The sequence below is a fragment of the Pelecanus crispus genome, chromosome 10 (genome assembly GCF_030463565.1).
Source record: "Pelecanus crispus isolate bPelCri1 chromosome 10, bPelCri1.pri, whole genome shotgun sequence".
Classification (NCBI taxonomy): Eukaryota; Metazoa; Chordata; class Aves; order Pelecaniformes; family Pelecanidae; genus Pelecanus; species Pelecanus crispus.
The window spans coordinates 34,856,082-34,866,913 of NC_134652.1; positions in this window are offsets into that span (position 1 = coordinate 34,856,082).

A 10,832-nucleotide genomic window follows, 5' to 3' on the forward strand; every position below is an offset into this window, starting at 1 on the left:
TGTACGTTTCTTTCCAAAGCTAAAACTTTCTTACAAAGCTTTGGATATTCAGCAGAATAATGACTATTACATAATTGAAGCTCAATACAATACCACAGGGCTAATAAATGGTCTCCTGGTTCTATAGAAAATGTAACAAATCATAATAGCACTTATTGGGACTAGGCCAGGCACAAATGACAAAGCTGCTTTTGAAAGTGAGTTGTGGCCAGAAATACTCTTGGACCAAAACCATTTTCTTGACTGTGAGGGGTACATTTTCTCCCTTTAATTTTCAGCCTAGATTTTATGTTGATCCTGCAATACTGAATAAAATCAAGCCTGACAGAGCTGCTACTGCTGCAGCTGTTACAGATGTAAATGTGAAGAAGGCCATTTAAGATGACTCTGTTTCCCTGAATATGTTATTTGGAAAGTATGCAGATTATAGAAAAAATGGCTTGGTATGTCCTTATTGTGTGTTTTTTTTAAAGGAAGAAAAAGATGATACACTGCTAAGTGGTTTATTAACATTTACGATCACAGCTCTTTTACTTAGAAAACAATTGTTCTGTTGTGTGCTGCGAAGCTGCCTGTAAACAACTGGCAAAGGGGTATACTGCTTTGTATTCTTCATGGAGAAAATATCAAATTCAATTGATTAATCAAAGGGGACATTCTTTGATGGAAAGGAACCTTTTCAAACTTTATTAAAAATATTGAATAAACCATGAGCAATCAAAGTTCATAATCTGAACTCCTGCTCTAGTTTCTCAGATACAGTAAACCTTCAAAATAACTCATAAAGCAGGAGATGAGATATCTGTAATAAAATAAAAAACCCTCAGAGCAGCATATTCCAAAACCTCTATCTTGATCTGGATCTTAGCTACACCATTGCGACTCCACTGATTTTACTGGAGTCACTCTGTGTTTCCACTGGAGAGTCTGATAATAAGCATTGAGCCTTGAACCTTTTTTCAGTGACTAATTCAGAAGCATCCTCGCACCCTCTGTCTCTTTGTGGAGGGTTTTTCCCTTATTCTGAAAGAAGAAATGAGATTTCTATCAGCGACACTGCCTAGTGATTAAGGATAATCTAGGTGTGACCTGCAGGCTGAATGACTGTCCCCTCTGTTCCAAGAGGAAAGCAATCATATGGCCAAACGCAGGATGGCTGGTGGGAATGGAGACAAGTGAAATGGAAATTCCCAGAGCTGAGGAGAAAACAGAACTCAAACAGGTGGGACTAGCACGTCTCTATCTTGCAATCGGCACTGAAATCGTGGGCCCTGTGTGAAATACTATGTGTAAAGCCATTGTGCTGTTCAAGATCAAATTCAAGTGCAAGTCAGCAAATAAAATGCTCATATTTAGCAGCAGGAAAAAGTTATTGGAATGCTTCCAGGTATTTGATGGGAAGAAAAAAAAAAAAAATGGGGGAAAGAATAATTGAAGGTTTACAAGGCAGAGAGTGAATGAGAGGAAGTGAACACACTGATTGATCCGGGCACAGTAATCTGATACCATTTTTAGTTCGGTCACAAGGTAGAGCAAGCTCAGAATAAGAAGCATTGAGACAGCACAGATTGAGAGAAAGGTGTCCTCAGTAGCCACAGGGGCTCAAATGTACAGACTTGACTGAGACCCGGGGCAAGCTGTTGGCCCAGGTGGCTATTTAGGACAGCAACAAGAAGAAATGGGAGTATTTGATGGGCATCCTCTGCAATCTTTTTGTAGTGCCTTCCTGTGTTGTCCCCTCCCTGTCCATGTTCCAAGCAGAGGTGGGAGCACAGAGCTGATTGCTACGCCTCAGGCAACACACAGGCTGAACCTCAAGGCGGGGATTTTCACAACTGCACCGGACAAGGAGGTGAAGTGGGTAAGGTGCGGCTCGCAGCCTGGGGTAACCTCTAGCTGGAAGGTGGGATGGCGAGCAGGGGAGGGGGAGGCGTCTGATGGTACCCAGCAGAGGCTGTCTGACCTTTGCTCTGAAGGGACCAATTCATAATTTCCTTTGAGTAGCACCCCTGTCCCAACAGGGAAGCAAAACCAAACCAAACAAACAAAAAAAACCCCACCCTGAGAACTTTTGGGCCAGCACTCCTGCCTGAAAAGAGGTGCTGGGGACCTGTCAGCAAAGCCTCTGTCTCTGGTTGAGTCCTCCTTTGCTCTGGATATGAAGACTGTGCTTGGGAGCAGAAAGATTTGCAGTGAAGACCCTTGCCAGTCCCAATGCAAAACCTCTAAAACTCTGATTAGTTGTTTGGGTCAAAAGAGATCATACTATATAAAATGCAGCCTTCCTATATATGTCATCCTATGCAGTACTGCTGTTGATAGGGCTTATCCTAAATACTCCATTCTGATGTGGCAACACATTAAAAAGAAAAAAAGATGCTTTATTAAAAAAAGAAGCCCTTTCGCAGAGCGACAGATCAATATAAATTTTGAAACATAAACATTATCCTCCAAGGGGAAGAAGCTCCTTAATACACATGCAAAATAAAAATGGCAGAGAAAAATCTCTGACGATGCACTGTACAGAATCATTTATTAGGTCTCTGTAAGTGATCATTTACACGAAACTTGCATTTAATCTAGTATTCAACCATTCCCCTTTATCTTCTGGCTGCATGTGTTTGCGGGAAACAGTGGTCCCTCATCCTGTCTCGTCTCCCTTCCTGTACCAAGCTGCTTTTGTTTGCTGGAGTGTATGTGCAGGGGGACACAGGGCAGAGAAGGGGACTTGAATATCCCAGTTTCAAACTTATCTCTCTCTCTGATTCTGGCTTAGATCAAAAGAGGAAAATGACCACCTCTGCTTTAGAGGTGAGCAAGTTCTTTCAAAAACAAATAAAACCTCAGTTGTCCTCTTGGCAGTACAGCCCTTTCGGGTCAAAGCACAGGGGGACAGTCTGTAAGCTATAATGTGGTCTAGGGTGCACAGAAATATTAGTTTCATTATGGTGTGCAGTTGTACTCTTTCTGGGATGTTAGCAATGGCATGTGGGCTAACTACAGAAATTATTTACTTGTGCTGCTATTGCTAAAGCACCTGAGCAAGGTATTTCAGAACTAGCCCCGTGCATCTGCATGTGTGGCAATCACTGAAATCGTTGCACTGTGAACTCAGCTTAATACCCTGGATTTCTGCTTAGAACTGTTGCATACCTGGATTGAGATCTAAAGCCATCTCCTTCACCTGCTCCTAGGAGTATCCTGCTCAGGGAAGTCAGTGTAATGTGAAATTGTCTCCCCATTCAAAAGAACGTCGCTCACAGCTTCTCTAGGCCACGTTGACACCTCTTGATAAATGTGGGTTGATGGCACAGGTGTAATATTCGCTTTGGAGATCTCTGAAAATCTGACGGCTTCTTTCCTCTTGTATCCTCTTGTGGTGCCTGCCCAGCTGCCCTTGCTAGTCTCCACCACTGACTTCAGTGAGTGACAACCAAAGGCATTGCAAACTGAACGGAGGTACTTAAATACTGTCAGGAACAACAGATAAAATGACCTCAAACAATCCCATATAAAGTCTTTTTTTATTTTCAAAGCACTTTCCCAGCTTGACACCTTTGCTTTTTCATATCCAATATAAAATTCAAAATGTTTTATTCCAGTGCACTACATGAATATAAAATATAAATATATCAAGCCTCATGCTACTTTTTTTTGTGCTACTGCTTTGAAAAGGACCTGAAGTACACTTGGTGTACAGGTGGAGAAGATTATCAGGAAAATTCCACTTCTCAAACTTTTGTTGCCCATTGTCTTGTGTGCATTTAGATACAACTCTTCTCAAGCAAGCATGCTTACAGCAGTAAGGAGCAGCCAGGATCCGGATGGCTCTGTGGGCGACAGCCCAGGACTGCTTGGGGATGAGCACACTGAGCTATTTCAGGTATCCCTTGCACTGGGGACCCACACAGACAGACCGGCTGTCCATTACCTCCCCTAAAACACCATCCCCCGACACCTGCGCTGCTCCTCCCCATGCCCTCAGCTGCTTTCCTTTACACAGCTTGTCATGGCCGTACAGCAGCTGTTGCCAACCTCTTGCCAAAGCCAGAGGTGGCTCTTATGCAGCTGCCAAAGGGGCAGAACCTGTTCCACTCACCTTTACATCCTCCTAGGCTCTGTATTGCTTCAATATGACCCTCAACACCACCTCTCCTCCCTCTTAGTTACTACCATTACCTATGTTATTGATATTACTGGAGAACTTGCTTCCACACTGCTGCTGCCCTCCTGTCTGGTGAATGTGGCATCTTGCTGCTGCCTGCTATTTTACAAGGTTTCTTCTGACCTGCTTTGTACACAGGTGAGTACAAGGAGCCGCACGATGACCTTGATGCTGCACACAGCTCAGCTCGAGTCAGTCCTGCCGATCAGGAGCAGGGGAGAAAGCTGGAGTGAAGAAACGCAGTCCCATCTCTCAGAAAAGCATCCGGGGTTGCGCAGTGAGGACCAACGTAAAGGTGCAGGGGCTGGCAACCCCTCCCGGTTTCCTGACACCCTTTCTCTAGGATGCAAAAAGGTCAGTAGAAATGGTCTGTTGTAGTACTATGCCCAAAAGGTTGATATCCAATTTCTGCTTTCTCTTCTGCTAATTGCTGTGATTAAATGGCTTTGAAATTACCTCAGAGTAACTGGGTACAGGTTTGGGACCTGTGTGTACACAGAAATTGAAGTAAATCAGTTCAGAGATGTTTGGAATAGGCATAACTGGCAGCACACAGCAAAGCACATAGTTGGGTGAATTTGCATCTTATTTAGTCCATCAAAAAAAGTTTTAAGCTGTGACTTGGAGAAGTCAAGCCAGGAACAATAAGCTTGTCTGGAGAATTCTGGTATTAGAAACTAAAGGATACAGAACTGTGTCCAAGGTAAATATTGACATGACTCAGGATGAACTAGTAAAACATTTAATGAAGCTGAAAATAAGGCATCTGGGATAGATGTTTATTGTTAAAAATGAAACATTCGAGCAAAAGTAGCATAGTGATGATGGAGGTTATTCATAGGGAAGCCAACTTGGGGAAACAGCATCATCTGAAAGAAACTGACTCCAACTATTTGGGAAACATGGAAAAAATTAGAATTATAACAGAGCTAAAAATGTAAGCGAATAGCAAACAGTCGTTATGGACATTCAGAGTGGATTTTGGAGACTGAATCATACCAAGGGACAAATTACTCAGGTGTCCAGAACAACTCTATTGACTTTGACAGATTTCTCTGTATTTGCCTTTGTGTAATTGAGAGTTTACTCCCTTACGCCATATGAGGACTGAATATTAAGAAACTTTGAGAAAAAATATCGACTTTCATTCATCCCAGTATCATTCTCTTGATGATAGAGAATAAGTCACATTAACTTCACAAGGCATTTCAGGAACGCATTAGGAGCTTTTCCCTTTTGTGCAGCAGGGAAAAAATCCCTTACACAACGCTGGGAAGATAATCAGAAAGGCTCCATTAAACTGGAAATGGGAATAAGTTGTGCTGCTGTATTCATAGACTTACATGTGAGGAAGACTTCTGCGTTATCAGAATGCTCTGTTGTAAAATCCACTGAGCCAGGCTGTGGTGAGCCAACATTTAACGTTCACACGTTCATTAGTGGTGGAGATATTGGGGAAGAGATGCCAAAAATTCAAATTGCCTGCTTAGGTGCGCTCTATAGACCAGCTTTTTTCTACCTCGGCAATCCAAGACTAATGCATAAGGACTGATTACATACAAAGGTACACTTGATCTGTTCCCATGTAGCATGCCTCCAGTTGCAGTGGCATTGCTATGTTTTATATGTATACATAAATTCAATAAACTGCCTGGTGATTGTGCACGTGCAGCTTGCAGTCCCCCAGATGGCTTCATAGTGCCATACAACGGTGCCCTTTCTCCCAGCCCCAAGGCACAGGATAATCTGTACGGCTGAGCATGTGGCAGAATGAAGAGAGGCAGGGCAGGAGAGGAAGCAGGGAGGGATGCCCAGGGAAAATAGCGATTAAAAGACCCTGCCGTACTGGGGCAGTGCATCCACCCTTGCTCCTTGTCTGCTTCCGATGGATTCAGGAAAACAGCAATTGTAGTGTTTGGCTCTGCTCCATCTCTCAAAACCTGTACCCTGGGAAGAGGCAAATGCTACAATCTCTCTTTGTCCTCTGAGCAATCTTTTGGAAAGCTGGGGTCCAAAATAATTTAAGACTTTAAGCATAGCCATCAGCTTCTTGGACTAGATTTAGAAAATCCACAGACAACTCATCCGCTTCCTTCATCTCCTATTTATTGAGAAGGTTTCCTTTGGCTAGCCGCCTTGTTAAGGCCATGATCAAATCATAGTTGCCGGTAGATTTTATTACTAACATAAACAAATAGCAGGTTATTTTGTTATTGTCCTGAGCTTCAAAGCTGAAGCTGGCCTTAGCATCAGCAGGTTCTAGCAGTACTGACATGCAATTGGAATACAAAGGAGATGTTGCTAATGTAAAACATATGTTGCTTATGTAGATCACTGAATGTCACTTAAACGCTCTCTGCAAAGCACCTCAGTATGTTGATCGACCAGCAACCTCAGCCAAAGTAATGCTAGAGCTGCAAATTCTTTGAGACGCTGCACAGCGGCACAGTGGCATCCCAAAGGGCGCTCTTCGCAGCGCTGCTCGCCCCAGAGGAGGATGTTGACACAAGTGGCAGATACGTAGGATCACTGCTGGCGTTGCTTTCTGAAACTCATGTGCAGCAAAGGTCTTCTCTGGGCATAGCAGGAAGGATTTAGTGAATATAAAAATACCTCAAAAGCAAATAAGGGCTTTTTGTTGTCATTCCCCCACACTATTTTATTGGGTTTGTGCTCATAAAAACATTAGCTGATTAACTATCAGAAAGGCAAAACTGCTGACTAAAAGTTGTGTGCAAAACCAGATACGTGTAATGCCTTGATAGTGGTAGGGTGAGATTTTTCTTTTTCCTGCTTCCTTACTTTTAAAACCCAGCCAATATAACTTCTTTCTGTCATCGTACCATTTGGCGCTATTCCCATATGTACAGATTGCAACATCTGCAAGTTTTAAAAATTAATATAAAGTTCCGTAATTGTATAAGCCTTGCTCATTTTCATGGTCCTAAACAAGCAACTTAGCTTTGATGCAAACCAAGATGAAGTCAGCAGATAAAGCGCTCTACTTTTACAAGGCAAGCTGCTCTAATGGGGCTGGTATGTCCACATAGCTGACGCTCATGTGGATGATGATCGCAGTGTAAGGTCATGCTGCTGAGTGTGGACTTAAGTTGCTGGCACACAGAAACTTAATAGGTTACTAGTAAGTTTAATCACGGGTGATAAATTGCAAAGCAATTGCCCTGATTTGAGGAAAGCTTATTTCTGTCACCCACTGCCTGTGGAGATCCAGCAGGAAGGTGTCCGCAAGTAGAAGGCGACCTGTCTTCTTCCATACTGCTAGAGATTTTGTCATCATTATGCAATGATCGCAAGGTGATGCACAAGCAATAGGAGGCTTTGTAGGGGAGAGACAGTCACGCAGGAGGTGAAGGAGCAGGCTGCGAGTGTCCTGGCTCTATTCGTTAGCCCGAGTCAATGCACTGAGCAGTGTTGTATTGATTACAAAAGAACTTGCCCTACATGAAGGGAGAGAAGCCTCATAATCTTCCTATTTACAAGTTACCATTCATTATCTATGCTTCTTTTCGCATATGGCTGTAGTGTTAAAAACCAAAAGTTAAACATTTAAGACCTCTTTTAATTGTGTTTAAAAATATGGTGGCCACGTTGTGGGTAAGAACTTGCCACAAGAGAGGGACTCCTGGAGCTACCTGTTTATCTGTGGCTGTGGCCAGTTTGCATCCTACACCAGGCAGGTTGTTGTCACCGTGATGCATGCTCTGGAAGCAGACAGGCTGCAGTGCGAGACTCCGCTTCCCAAGAGCAGCTGCGCCTGAATTTGCAGCTCTAGCACTAGTTTTTGGTGCTGTAGTCCATGTACTTCCCTCCAGGGTCTTCCTATGAAGAAGGGGGACATAGCATCAACGTGGCTGATGTTACGGTCCAGATACTTAAGAAGTTAAATCAAACAAGAGCATAAATTGCGGGCCATGTGAGACACAGCACAAGTAATCGCTGCTGATGTGTTCCAAGGAGCGAGTCGCCCATCTCTTGGCTTCTTTTTTTCCTTTAATTCCTGTATTTCTAGGCTTGGCATGTGAGGTTTCATTTTGTCTGTTTGAAAGGTTTGAAAAGCGCACTGTGTGTGGATGTGTACTTGACTTTGCATGTATCTTATTGAAAGCCATAAAATGACCTAGTCATTACAGATTCAGAGGTGTTGGAAGTATGGTTCAGCATTTCCAGATTTATTGAAATAATGGTCCCTTGTTTGTTTTTCTAGAGGCAGGCAAAGTAGAAACATAGCTGTGAACAATAACATAAACCTTGCTGTTACCAAGCACTTGGCAAGCAGTTTTAGGAATGCTTCTGCTTTTCCTACATGTATATAAAGCCTTAGAGGACTCTCTGACTGTAACATATTTCAGCGTAAGGGAAGCAGGAATAAAATCAGGCCCTATATTTCAAGTGTTCAGTAATGGAGGACCAAAGCAGGAAGAGACAGGTGCTTTCCTGAAAAGAATGAAAGATCCGAGCAGCTGATTCATGGTGAAGTAACATGCTTTTAGCTAAGAAGGTTTATTGTAGCTGAACCTCATGCCATCCCTCTAGCCAATATCTTAGATGAATCAGCAACTTGCTATTTTTATCTCAGCTGTACCAATAGAGTTTATAATATTGTTCTGTCAGTGCTATTTATACTTCATCACATGCCTGACTGCTCTGGGCTGTGCTTTTTTCCACAGTCTTGGGTGATGTCATTGTGAAGTAGGCAGTTGTATTGAACAAAAGCTTTCTTCAGAACAGCCACAATTAAAGCTTATGGCAGAGTACAACACCGGATGCCATTGAAATACAGAGATAAGCTCCCCGGTTTTAAGGTAGCTCTACACAGGGCTTTCGATGCTTCAGTAGCTGGTTCCCCTCGGCAATGGCTTGAAGAGGAGTCCTACAGCTGTCAGTGCCACACCTGGCCTTGGAGATGCGTAGGGAGCAGTGTGCTCTGAAGTCAGGGACTGATTTGCACGGAGGGCTTGCTAACGGTGTAATTATTCAGGGGAAAAAAAAAAAACCTCCTCCAAGAAGGGAGATTTTTCTACTGTGAACCCATTCTACATCTTCTCCTCAGTCACCCACAAACATAGAAACAGTGTTTCTCTTTTCTCTTCTTCTGCCTGAAGATATTCATCCACCTTAAATGTTTTTGCTGTATTGGGAGGTTCTGAGGATGCCTGTGCAGGTCTGGCCAGCCTGGAAGCCTGCGGCCTTGCCATGTGTGTCTTCCCAAACCTAGGAGTCTGAAGCCCATTGTACTATGAAGCAGGGAAAGGTCTACAAATGGTTTGCAAAGGAAGAATTCGGCGTCCTCAGTTGATCGCCTTTTTGTTTGTGATGTTCCAGCGAGCCTGAAATTCTTCACTCCGTCCCTATTCCCCAGAGCATCACGTGCATTTCCAGCTGTTTATCATCATTCCGTAAGGCCGGCAACATGTCAACATCAACAGCTGTGTTCTTCTCATCTGCTACTTGTATTTGAGCTCTTGGAGTTTTAACCACCAAAACTGTCAATCAGCGCTGTTGAGACACGGCGTGTATAGCTTTTCCCTAGAAGCTGTTTCTCAGGAGCTCCATATGTCCTCCAGCCAAGCCATGACAAGCATGTCACTGGGTCACAGATGGAGGCAAAGGAAAGAAAGTGTTACCCCCACCCTCTGTTTACACTTTGCAGTATGATTACAATAACTAAGCAATTTATTTCAGAAGTACTCATCAGTTGGACACAATTACTAGCTACCCCAGAGACAGAGCTGGGACATGCTTATGCTGTGGTTTTCAACCTCCCTTGATTTGCAGACATCTACCTCCATTTTCCAGTGGAGGTTCAGATCCAGGTATGGAAAGCTGCTGTCAGCAAGGTGAGTTTTTTCCCCATTAGCCTTCACAGACTCGCCAGTATGTTCCACAGACTCTCAGGGACGTGCCTCCCCCAGGCAGGCAGGAGAGCACTGGTCTAGCCCTGGGGAAAACCAGCCCAATTGCCTTTTTGCAGTTACAGTGGCCACCCCTCGCTTGGGAACGGCCCTTCCCAGTGCTCTGACGTTTTTAAGCTCCCTTTACATGACTTCTTTCCAAAGCCTCCTTCCAAAGTTTGGCTCTGCACAAAACATGTCAGCATCTGATAAAGGCTCAAAACAGAAACAGAATGGTATAAATAGAAATTAAGTAAATTAGGAAGAGGTGCCAAAGCAGCAAAACCCTCATGATAGCTGTGGCTGTGTGTGCATGTGCATGTGCATGTTCAGTGCAGCTTCCAGCACTCGCCGGAGTGCCAGGCTGTCCCTCAGTATTCTTAGAAGCATATGCATCTGCTGTGTCACTGGCACTGCCTGCTCAGCCTTGGACGGGCTGTCGCATCTTCTTGCAGACTCTTTAGAAAGCTTGGGATCGTGCAGAGATTTGGTGCCAGAGCCCCAGCCAAGCCAGCAGCAGCCTCTCTGTGGCTGGATATTTTTTCCACACTTGGTAAACTGTGCTCGTGCTCTCTGGTCAATGCAAAGAGCCTTAACCTTCCCTCTAGCCAGATTTTGTGGAAATTGTGGTCTACCTGTGTTGTCAACTCAGAAATGATACTAGATGGTTTATTTCCTTCATGAACCAAATGAAACTTGGGCCAGGTTCCCAGCTGGTAAAAATCAACATGACTAAGGTGAAGTAATTTGTACCA